This window comes from Toxorhynchites rutilus, chromosome 3 (genome assembly GCF_029784135.1).
Source record: "Toxorhynchites rutilus septentrionalis strain SRP chromosome 3, ASM2978413v1, whole genome shotgun sequence".
NCBI lineage: Eukaryota > Metazoa > Arthropoda > Insecta > Diptera > Culicidae > Toxorhynchites > Toxorhynchites rutilus.
Window position 1 is genome coordinate 253,081,373 of NC_073746.1, and position 12,775 is coordinate 253,094,147.

At 39.1% G+C, this 12,775-nt stretch overlaps 1 protein-coding gene across 8 annotated transcripts in view; it reads left to right on the forward strand.

Moving 5' to 3' along the window:
* LOC129780319 (calcium/calmodulin-dependent protein kinase kinase 1) overlaps positions 1 to 12,775 on the forward strand; it is a 289,361-nt gene that overhangs the window by 188,746 nt on the left and 87,840 nt on the right. For 3 of the 8 annotated variants that reach the window (XM_055788443.1, XM_055788444.1, XM_055788445.1), the window contains one exon: positions 835 to 890. The exons of the other annotated variants lie outside the window; for them this stretch is intronic. The gene's annotated coding sequence lies outside the window, so the exon portion shown is untranslated. The remainder of the gene's footprint in view (positions 1 to 834; positions 891 to 12,775) is intronic. 8 annotated transcript variants of the gene reach the window in all.

Here is a 12,775-nt window from a genome sequence, read left to right on the forward strand (position 1 = left end):
TGGTATATATTTTATATACCACAAATAGCTATATATAGCTTTATATTCTTTTGTGAAATTCACGACAAAAATCAACGTTTTTGTAAGGTGTCTCCTACATATTTCATCTCAGTTTTGCCCTCCTGCAAAATTAAGCATGCCAGACAATTGAATGTCATGATGTTTAGCTTTCGACTCGACAGAATATTCGTCTTGAGTGGCACTTGTATGATTCCAATGGATTTTAGTGCCTCTATTATTAGGTCACTTGCAGTACCGAAGGTAAGCACTGGATTCATTTTTTTCTCTATCCATCTATTGATGGGATTATTGAAATAAAATAAATCTCGTCAAGCATTCTCTTTGTGCCATCGTCAAATGATTTATGGGTATTTTGAGAGGATAATATTAGCTAAATGATCTTTCAACATTTGTAGTCCGGATATCGTAAATTAAAAGCTCAAGAGACTGGAGGAACATTTGTTCCGATTATCCGATTCTAGAATTCGTTCATGGCCGGGGGATTTGAAGGCAATTGAGTTGCCTCCGTCTTGTATTGGTCACGTATATTTTCAGTCTAGGAATATTATTTACAATGGGAGTCTCAACCAATCAGTCTTTGATTTAGAATACTTGATAAAAATATTTTTTTAAATAACACATAATACAGTTTGCAGAAAAAATTCATCAGGAATATTTTCCGTAAATATAATATTTCAAATGTTTTTGAAACCGTATCACATTTTAGATATTTTATTTTTCATACATTGATAAAGTAAATTTCATTACTCATACACTCCTCTCGAAACTGGGTTTAATAGTAAAATTAATAAGGACTATTTCTTTTACTTACAGGTAAATTGGACAGCACTCGATCGGTTGATAACTCCATCTCCTGATATTTGGCAGAAGTATGTATATAACATAATAAATCGATGAAAGAACAACAATATTCATCATTAGAAAATCAGTGTTTTTCATTGTGTGTTTCAGCTAAAGCTTGTTTCATATTATCCGACACGACACGTAGCAAAAGCGTCACGCTTCTTACCAGACAAGTATTGTTGAGAGAATTCTCGATAAGAATAATTAGTTGGATCCGAGCCGGTACACGTAATATCGGACGATATAAAACAGATTTAAAACCTTAATACGATGTTGCCCGAAAAGCCAACGTTATCTACAAGTCTTAGAACCTTTAGCGTGTACACGATGTTGTGTATCGTTTTTCAAAGTGGCAGGTTAAAAATAAACCCTGGTGATGCTTCTTCTTCTTGAATGGCGTTAACGTTCCCTGTGGAACTTTTGCCGTCTCAACGTATGCATTAACTAGCGTCATTCATTAATACTTAGTTGAGATTTCTTAAGCCAAATAACACGTCTTGAATGTATTCCGAGGGGCAAGCTCTAGAATACGCGTGACCACAGTGCAAGTCGAAAGAAATTTATTTGACGAAAAATCCCCCGGCCAGAACGGGAATCGAACCCGAACACCCGGCATGATAATGTGAGACGCCAACCACTCGGCCACGGGTGCACTTCCGTTGTGATTTCCAATATATGTACGAAATTCGCACGTTTGGAAGGTTAAAGGTATATGCAGACATCTCCCGTTTTCAATTCATATGGAGCATACTTTCCTTGCTAATGGTTGTATCCTGTTGCTTTGAGTCGTTTAGCAATAGCTTGTCGATTTACTTCTAATAATTCTGCGAGCTCAGTTTACGTTTTACACGAATCTTGATCGAATAATATCTCTAATTCTAATTCGAGTTTAAACTTTACCGGTTGACCCCGACGTGACGGTTTTAAATCGCCCAGACCATTCCCTACAAAATCTTTGCGATGATGCAGAGTCACCGTAAACTTCCACAAAAATTCGATGCACCTCTGCTGCATTTTTCTTTCAATGGAAACAAAAAATTCAAAATCCTCGCAAATGGTGCTTATTTGCAACGAAGCTCGACATTTTCAACGCAGTAAAAATTGAACTTGTTTTACAAAGCTCAAATACTTGTAAAACATATTTGATTGACAGATTGATACTCCACGATTCAGCAAATATCAGATATCGCCGTCGACTATTAATAGCACCTTGAACCATTGAGGTAGAGTGGGCTAGTGAGATCGTTGATACTCCGAAATGAAAGCCTGAAAGATGGAAAAAAGTACTGGCCAGCGATGGCCAATACTTTTAGTAATGAATTCATTCATTTTATTATGCAAATAAATGTGTTTTTCATGCAACGACGGAATGAATTAAGGTGCACATCCAATACTTCCGTCAGTGTTACATGGACAATTGTGTTTACATTTAGTTGGCTAAGATTTCTATGTGAAAACGCTATTTTTAATGAGTTTTATTATGTGACAGTAGCGATGTGCAGTGAATACTTGAGGAATTACGTCGGAAAAGACGATTAAAAGCGATTAAAGGGTGTGTCACATCAAATTGCATCACGGAAAAAACGCTGTAGAAATTTAATTTTTAGGAATTATATCTTCAGCTTTCGCTTATAATCAGATAAGAGTGTATAAATCACGTTGGCCATGCTTCACTGTCAATTTTTCGTAAATTTGGAAAAATGTCGTCGAACGAAAAAGAGCATCGTGAATTAATCCTGTGCACTCATTTCGAGAATCCGGAGATGTCACATCGGGACATCGGTAAGATGCTGGGAATCGTCCAATCCACGGTCAGCAGAGTACTAAAACGATACTTCGAGAACCTAACCATCGACCGGAAGGTGAAGAACGGCAAAAATGGATGCTCCGTCAGTGAAAAAGATCACAAGCGCGTAGTTAAGCAGTTTAGACGTGATCCGAGAAGTTCGGTCCGAGATGTCACCAATTAGCTGAATTTGTCAAGTTCATTCGTTCAGCGGGCCAAGCAGCGGGAGGGCCTGCGTACATACAAGGTTCAGAAGGCTCCTAACCGCGACGAAAGGCAAAACATGGTGGGGAAGACGCGAGCCCGGAAGCTGTACACCGAAATACTGACGAAGCCGCATTGCCTGGTAATGGACGACGAAACCTACGTCAAAGCGGACTTTCGCCAGCTGCCGGGCCTGTTGTTCTTCTCCACAGAGGACAAATTCAGCGTTCCGGAGGAGATTCGCAAGCAGAAACTATCCAAGTTTGCCAAAAAGTACATGGTGTGGCAAGCGATCTGCTCTTGCGGAAAGCGGAGTGCCCCCTTCGTGATGACCGGCACGGTAAACGGGCAGGTTTACCTTAAGGAGTGCCTACAGAAGCGCTTACTACCACTATTGAAGTAGCACGAGGGCCCGACCATCTTCTCGCCGGATCTCGCTTCGTGCCACTATTCAAAGGACGTGTTGGAGTGGTACGAAGCCAACGGGGTCACCTTCGTGCCAAAGAAAATGAACCCGCCCAACGCGCCGGAGCTTCGCCCAATAGGGAAATATTGGGCGATTATGAAGCAGGCCCTCCGGAAGAACCCAAAAGTTGTCAAATCGGAGGCGGACTTCAAGAGAAAATGGATTTCTGTTAAAAAAAAACTACAACCTGACGTTGTACAGAACCTTATGGACGGGGTAAAGAGGAAGGTGCGAGCATACGGGCTTGGGCTCGAAGTATGAATGAAAAGAAAATGTCAAAAGTTGTTTAATAGTTTTTATTTTACTGTCTAAAATTTTCAAAAGGATCGGTCTACTGGGCGAATTTCTACAGCGTTTTTTCCGTGATGCAATTTGATGTGACACACCCTTTACGACCCACCATCGGCAATGATCCCATCAAGGATAATACCGACGAAGCAACGAAGGAGAACATGCTGTCTTTAACATATGTCTATATTTCTTTAACATCATCAACTATTCATGGTTCCGGATTCTTTCTGCTAGTGAATTTCTTACAACCCGTTTAAAGGATGGCCAGTTCATAAAAAAACGGCTCTTTTAAGGACAACCATATCTATCTTCTATCTTCTATATATATAAAAATGGATTTCTGTCTGTCTGTCTGTCTGTCTGTCTGATTCTGACCCCTTCTCCCTAAGGAGGGGGGGGGGGGCATTACTCGAGAATCAATCAAACAAACGAAATCAAAATTGTGCATGTGGAGGTATCAGAGGGATGGGGGTGGATTGCATAACTCGGGACTAATCAGGCAAATTGAACCAAAATTTGCATTTGGAGGTTTTAGGAAGCAACAAATGTTTCTATGGTGATTCGACACATCCAACCCCTTCTCTAAGGGCAAGGGGACTGCCATACAAATGGAACATAAACTTCTTGCATCACTCGAGAACTGATCAAGCAAATGGAGCCAAATCTGGGATGTGAGGGTTTTTATGTACGAGAATTTTTTTTATGATGGTATAACACCCCTCCCTCCTCTGGAATCCTCCCATAAAAATAATACACATATTCAACCAAATATATTCCAACCAAACATGACAATTGAAAATTTTCGGAAAACTCTGAAGGACCTCTTACGTAACTCTCATCCCACGAAATTTAGTGGATCGTTTCCATGTAAAATCGAAAGAATTAAATATATATTTTCGTTTTTTTTTCCTGATATCACACGAAAATGTTGAGTTTGATGATGTAGATTTGTAGTGTGTGATCTCCTCTATTATTTGAAACTAAGAACTGGACCATACCTCTTACGTAACTCTCATCCCCCGAAATTTAGTGAATCGATTCCATGAAAAGTCGAAAAAATGAAAAACATATTTTCGAGTTTTTTCCTGATATCACAAGAAAATCTTGAGTTTGATGGTGAAAATTTATAGTGCGTGATCTCCTCTATCATTTGAATCTAAGGACTGGACCATACCTCTTACGTAACACTCATCCCCCGAAATTTATTGGATCGATTCCATGATAAGTCGAAAAAATGAAAAACATATTTTCGACTTTTTTCCTGATATCACACGAAAATCTTGAGTTTGATGATGTAGATTTAAAGTGCGTGATCTCCTCTATCATTTGAATCTAACAACTGGACCATACCTCTTACGTAACTCTCATCCTCCAAAATTTAGTGTAACTTCTCCATAAACATCATATTTCCCCTATTTCTGCGTATTACATAGTTTCATATTTCTGTTTAGTTTGAATTTACATGAAATTTGGCTTTGCTTCTGATTTACTAGAGATGTGGAAGTATAAACACATTTTGTAACTTTTATCACAATGCTTAGCAATCTGCTCAACAATATATACATTTTTGAAATCCTTGTGACTAAATCTATCGATGGATGTTCATTTTATAAAAATGCGACGAGCTAAACTCTTGTTTTTGATGAATCAGTAGTTATAATCCGTTTGCCCGATGTGTTTTTGTAATTTTTCTGGGAAACTATTGAAAAATACGACAATTTCTATACATTGTTGGAAAGAGGAGCAAAAAATCTACAATTTGACATGTCAAATGCTCATTTACGACATACCAAACTTCCATCCTCCATTAATCTGTAGTTATCCTCCGTTTGCCCGATGCGTTTTTGTAATTTTTCCGGGAAACTATGGAAAAATACGATAGTTTCTATACATTGTTGGAAAGAGGAGCAAAAAATCTACAATTTGACATGCCAAACACTCATCTACGACATACCAAACTCTCATCCTCAATGAATCTGTAGTTATCCTCCGTTTACCCGATGCGTTTTCGTAATTTTTCCGGGAAAATATGAAAAATTACGATACTTTCTATGCATTGTTGAGAAGAAGAGTAAAAAATCTATAATTTGACATACCAAACTCTCATCCTTCATAAATCTGTAGTTATCCTCCAAAACCTTACAACAGCACGGAGGATAAATGGAGGATAACTACAAACCGCTTCACTTTAGTGGTAACTTTTCGGGGCGAATTAGAATAGAAAGCAAAACAGCCGTCTGTGTCACTAATAACTGTGATAATGGCTTCTCAGTATTTGCCTGTGTCACAACATTTTCCTCCAAATGAACTTTTCGCATAGGATGTAGTTGCCCTAGTGTAAATTATGTACACCTATCGAGCAGGTTCTGAAATGCAAGTTTGTTGCGCGCCAGCTAAGCTGAACGGTGAAGTAATGTACCACATAAAAGAAGACAAACTAACTTGTCACAAACATATGTAGCTCCAGAAAAGGTGAAAAGCAAATATTGCCCCCCTTGAGAGATTTTCTGACAAACTCAAGCTCTGGTGTTAGTCGTTGCAATAAGTTTGGTGACATTTTACTAAATTGTTGTACTAAACACCAGATCAAATGAAGAAAAACCTCAAATGCTTGTGAGGGTCTGGACAAATGTTAATAATGAACACTGGCAGAAAACTGACACATAATGAAATTTTTATATAGGGTCTGGAGTGGAAACTGGAATTGGGATAGCTCATTCGGAATTGTCGTAAACTATCTTTCATCAGATGGTTATATCGATTATTTCTGATTGTAGCAGATCTCTTTCATGTTCTAAGTAGAAACTTTTAGATATTGGGTTCAATTCCCAATCAGTCAAGGATCTTCCCGGGTTGGAAATTTTCTTGACATGCCTCAGAAAAAACATTGGGCCTGAAGTTGAGACTATGACTATGGCAATGTCAATATGGATAGGAACATTGTTTGTTTTTTCGCAGTTTGTGCCTATTTTTACTGTTCTATTAATAGATATTTATGCCTGCAACAGATCCAGTTCGCTTCGTTTTTTTTTATAATACTGGTCTCTTGATATTTTTAAACTTAATTATTATCTATAAGATAAATCGTCCTGCTCAAACCTTTGTAGGGGTATGAGGTGGGCCATCATCATCATCATCATCAGAAGCATTAACACTCTTTTTCTCTGCGTGATTTCCTAACCAAAAAGCTGTTAATGCCATATGAGCAATCCTCGGGTAACATTATGCCTAGTTCAGACGGCAAAAACCTGGAGTATAAAGAAAGGGGAGTTAGAATATTATCAAGCTGCACACCAATCATGACAGCACAGAAGCTGAGGCTCTGCCGTATCCAATGATGCACCATTAGTGGGTAACGTTGAGTGCGGTTTCGTTGTGAGCTTACCTGAGGATTTTAAATGTATCTTCAGTTCGTAGTATGATTCAGGTGCACAGTAAATGCAGTAAGTGCTTTGCCACTCATCATCCTTTTAAATGAGAGTGTAGCTTATACGGTCTGATGAGAGAATACACATACTGTGATGATGAATCCTTTTTCTGCTTCATGGAAGAAAGCTGCTTTGCCATGGTTAATCAAATATTATATAGTGGTATACATGTGGCTCCCGTGACCGAGTGGCTAGCGTCACACATATCATGCCTTGGGGCTCGATCAACGATCTCAGAATACCGTCAAGTCGTGTTATTTAGAATAGAAATTTCTACAAGTACTATTATTCTAATGATCTATCCCCCCACAAGTTCTCGATTGGATTTTGATTTGATAAACAAGCTAGCCAGTCCAGAATCTGAATAAAAAAACATAACAATTGTTTTAGTGCTAGTGGCTGCAAATGATGTTGTTCCATTTCCATTTTGTTGCCCCCAAACCATCAAAATATTTACCTCGAAAGATGCTAGTCGTAACATGGATCGTTCCGTATATACCTCCAGTATGGAACACATTATCTGTCTGAACCAAGTTGACTTCCTTCTCCTGAGAGAAGATAACCGGAAAAAGTGAACCGATTTGTCTATCTGTTTGTAAATCCAATCAACATGTGAATTATATTCCGCGCAGACCTTCCCAGACCTCTCCATGGAACAGAACAACCCTCATGGGTGCCCAATTTACAGGTTAACTAATTATCCGAACCCTGAAACTTGCCAATCCTCCCACGCGAAACCATACAAATATGAACCGCAGACAACTGATGGGAAATGACTTTTTGCTAGCTATGCTCGTAGCCAAGCATTCAGTCTGGCGTACGGACGGATCACTTTGTATCGTTCGGGTACGCCAACCGCAAGAACTGAGAAAAAAACATGGAAAATTTTCCGACGACACACCACACAATCTAAAACTTTGTTTACAAAACTTGTTTTTTTTTCGTCTCGAGTTGGATGTAATAAATGCACTGGGATAATCGGTCCTAGTAATGTCAAACTGAAATGTAATTCTGCTAATAAGATACATTCTCGATTGCAATCGTCTCGTGTAGAGTGGATTAAATTCAACCATTTCCGCAAAAGCACCAATCGAACCCTTGTAACAATTTGGCGAACAATTCAAAAAAGTGGAACAAACAACATAACCATTGTAGTCCTGTTGTTCTCTCCTGCCTTCCATTAGCAGTTATCGTACGCTGGGGGGAAATTACAACCGCTTGAGCTTTCGACATTTATGTTTTCTTGTACAGCAAGGTGTGGTGGTGGGAAAAAAACCAAACGAGCATTTGGAGTGCCATATTGTCGGGAAAACAATTTAACGGTAGGAGTGAAGGTTAGGACGGCTGATTGAATTTCAATCGACGAAGAAATGAGATTGCCAAGATGACGTCTTCAAGTTTGCTTTTTATCGTACCGATGCAGCAAAAAATATTAACAAGTGCAAATAATCTTAATGAATAAATCTATTGGAACGTTTTACCGCTTAGTTTGATACTGAGCTAATCATCAACCGTAAAGCCTTCAGTAGCCGTCACTAGCTGAAATTAAGTCTCACCGATGTTGAGATTTCGGCTCGAGTGCTGATGATAAGTATGTAAATAAAAATTCTGTTCCATCCAATGTTGGTATTATTCGGAAAAAACGCGGCTTCATAGTTTAGATTTTCAAAAATTCTCAAATTAAGAAATTCAGCTTTCAAAAAAATCAACCAGAGTTTTTCTGATCTCAAAATCCCTACAATTTTTTATGTAGGACTACGTCTTTGATTTCTATATAGGGGGGTTACTGTACGAAATTGACAATGAGACATGTAACGATTCATTAAGAGATTCAAACACACATTACGCAAAATCGTCATTATTATTATTATTTGATTTTTATTCATGTAACTTAAGGAAAAAAATTCTTTTCAACTACGTTAAACTGTGGTGGGATATTCTGATAAAAAAGTCACAGGAGGGTTGTATCCGAGACACGACCGCATAGTTGTCGTAGGATTCCGTTAAGCTATCTGTTGATTTTGGATATGTTTGAAGAATTACATCGTTAAACTCTCTGATAATGATTTGGTGGCCTCCTGAAAAGGGCCGTTTTTTTGGTTGTTGGTATTGTTTGTTCACTCAACCAGTGTTTACCGAGTGATGATGACAGAAAGATGGTAAAAAGTCGTTGGATGGTGCGTATCATATAAAAGATACCGAAGTGGAACGAGATATGATGAAAACCGCCCTCTGTAATCCTAGACGAGATGCCTCCTATGTTATGTATGGATGAACTAAAGAAAAAAAACTTACCAATGTTATATAGGACAATTATCAATACCGAACACAATTATCAATTTTTCTCATCAGTAAAAACCTGTTACTCTAATATAGAGAAAACATATTTGAAATGGAAAAGGTACAAGTGCTTTATATTTTTTTAATAATTTTTACTTCCTGAGTGTTTATTCAACCCAATACGAATTTAAATTGGACTAACAACACCTAATACTATATGTAGATCATATGGGAAATCACTTCTTTGAATATTTCCTCACTTTCCCATTTTTTTCTCGTCGCTTCAACTTTAACTTGGGTGAAAATGAACACAACATAACAGACAGCTTGAACCGATCGACTCGTTCTCGAGCGGGAACACACCTTGGTTTTATTTATAAAAATTGAAATAAATCGTTTCATATATCAAGTAATTTTTAACACAACTGCTACCATATACAATTCTACAATTACACTTGTGCTAAATTTTTCACAATACACGATCGGTCATTGATATGAAATTTCACCAAGCAACCAACATTATTTTTTTTTTTATATAAATCGTTTATTTTTACAGGCTCAGTTACATTAGTTTAAAGGAGCCGAATTCTTAAGTATATGTTTTAAAACTATACATAAATAATTTTCCTAACACTATGGTTAGTAAGGTGGAAAACCGATTACTCGCGGTTTACTCGAGTTTAGAGGGTGACATCTTTCAGGAAAGGGATGGGATATAAGGGAATTGTTACAATGTTGATGATCACACTCGATTCTTAAATCTATTGTATATTTACATTTCAACTTATTTTACTGTTTATACCATGGGGGCCAATCGCTCGCAATGGATGAAAAGGAGGGTATAAGGACATAGGTACAATCACACACGAAGATCGATAGCTTTAAGGAAAACATATATTTGGGTCATGTAATCAAGGTCCAACCGAGCCAACACATCTCTCACCGGCACATTGGGCTGTCTTCCTCGGGCCCGAAGGGAGTTTTCTAAATTCGATCTGGCGACAAGATACATCTCGCACGACCAAACAACATGCTCGATGTCGTGATAACCTTGACCACAGACGCAGAGATTGTTGCTGGAAAGATTGAAACGAAAGAGAAGCGCATCTAACGAACAGTGATTGGACATGAGTCGGGAGAAGGTGCGAATAAAGTCCCGACTCAAGTCCAGACTTTTGAACCACGGTTTGAGGCTAACCTTAGGGATAATCGAGTGAAACCACCGGCCCAATTCATCTTCGTTCCATTTGCGTTGCCAGTTAGCGATGGTATTTTTACGGACTAAAGAAAAAAATTCATTGAAGGCGATTTGACGCTGGTAAATGTCGCCTTCAATCGCACCTACCTTTGCTAATGAGTCAGCCCTCTCATTACCCGGAATTGAGCAATGTGAAGGGACCCAGACAAAGGTAATGACATAACAGCGTCTGGATAAAGCACTCAAAATTTCTCGTATTCTCTCAAGGAAGTACGGCGAGTGCTTTTCCGGCCTCACTGAACGGATAGCTTCGACAGAGCTAAGACTATCCGTTACAATGTAATAGTGTTCAACAGGTCGTGAGGCGACGCTGTCCAGCGCCCAGTATATCGCTGCCAATTCAGCAATATACACTGAGCAAGGATTCTGAAGACTGTGGGAGGTGCTAAAAATTTCGTTGAACACTCCAAATCCTGTGGACTCATTCATAGAGGACCCATCAGTAAAGTACATATTATCACAATTGATACCCCCATACTTTGAATCGAAGATCGTTGGAGCGATCCTCGATCGTTGATAATCTGAATATCCATGGATATCCTGTTTCATGGACAGATCAAAATGCACAGAGGAATTGATGTAGTCAGGAAAACAAACACGGTTGGGAATATACGAAGAAGGATCAACCTGCATGGAGATGAATTCATGATATGAACTCATGAATCCGGAGTGAAAATTTAGCTCGATCAGCTGCTCAAAATTCCCGATCACCAATGGGTTCATAACCTTACACCGGATGAGGAACCGAAGAGATAATAAATTGAAGCGATCTTTTAGTGGGAGTAGGCCTGCCAAAACCTCGAGACTCATGGTATGCGTTGAGGGCATACATCCCAACGCAATACGGAGACAAAGATACTGAATTCGCTCGAGTTTAATGAGGTGTGTTTTGGCAGCTGATTGAAAACAGAAACTGCCATACTCCATCACTGAGAGAATAGTTGTTCGATACAACATTATAAGATCTTCGGGATGGGCTCCCCACCAGGTGCCGGTAATTGTACGGAGAAAGTTTATTCTTTGTTGACATTTTTTACTCAGATACCTAATATGGACCCCCCAAGTACATTTGGAGTCGAACCAGACCCCAAGATACTTGAATGACATAGCATGAGTGATCGGTTTACCCAAAAGTTGAAGCTTTGGTTTTGCTGGTCTATGCTTCCTAGAAAAAACCACCATCTCTGTTTTCTCCGTGGAGAATTCGATCCCTAGCCCAATGGCCCAGGTTGAAAAATTGTTCAAAGTATCTTGTAAGGGTCCTTGCAGGTCGGATTCGTTTGATCCTACGACAGACACCACTCCATCATCTGCAAGTTGTCTTAGGCTGCAATTTTGTGTAAGGCAATTGTCGATGTCGCTTACATAGAAGTTGTACAAAAGGGGGCTTAAACATGAGCCCTGGGGGAGGCCCATGTAAGAGAACCGACTTACTGCCGAATCTCCGTGAGAAAAGTTCAAATGTTTCTCACAAAGCAAGTTATATAACATATTATTCAATAGAGGCGGCAGACCCCGAGAGTGTAATTTGTCTGACAAAACCTCTATTGAAACAGAATCAAAGGCCCCCTTTATGTCCAAGAATACTGAAGCCATTTGTTTTTTTTCGGCGTAAGCCATTTGAATTTCTGAAGAAAGCAACGCAAGACAATCATTCGTCCCCTTGCCCCTGCGGAACCCATATTGTGTATCTGAGAGTAAGGCATTCGTTTCAACCCAACGATCAAGGCGAAACAAGATCATTTTCTCCAACAATTTCCGTATACAAGACAGCATTGCTATTGGGCGGTACGAATTGAAGTCGGACGCGGGTTTTCCGGGTTTTTGAATAGCTATAACTCGTACTTGTCTCCAATCATCCGGAACAACATTATGCTCCAGAAACTTATTGAATAAATTCAACAAGCGATGTTTGGCCACATCGGGGAGGTTTTTTAACAAGTTGAACTTAATTCTATCCGATCCTGGAGCCGAATTGTTACTTGAAAGGAGAGCAAGAGAGAATTCTACCATCGAAAACTCGGAATCAAGATCGCACCTATCTTGTGGTATATCTCGAACAATTCTTTGCACGGGAGCGAAATCGGGACAAACCTTTCGCGCAAAATTAAAAATCCATCGATGTGAATGTTCCTCGCTTTCATTCGATGAAGAGCGATTTCTCATGTTTCGAGCCACTTTCCATAATTTTTTCATTG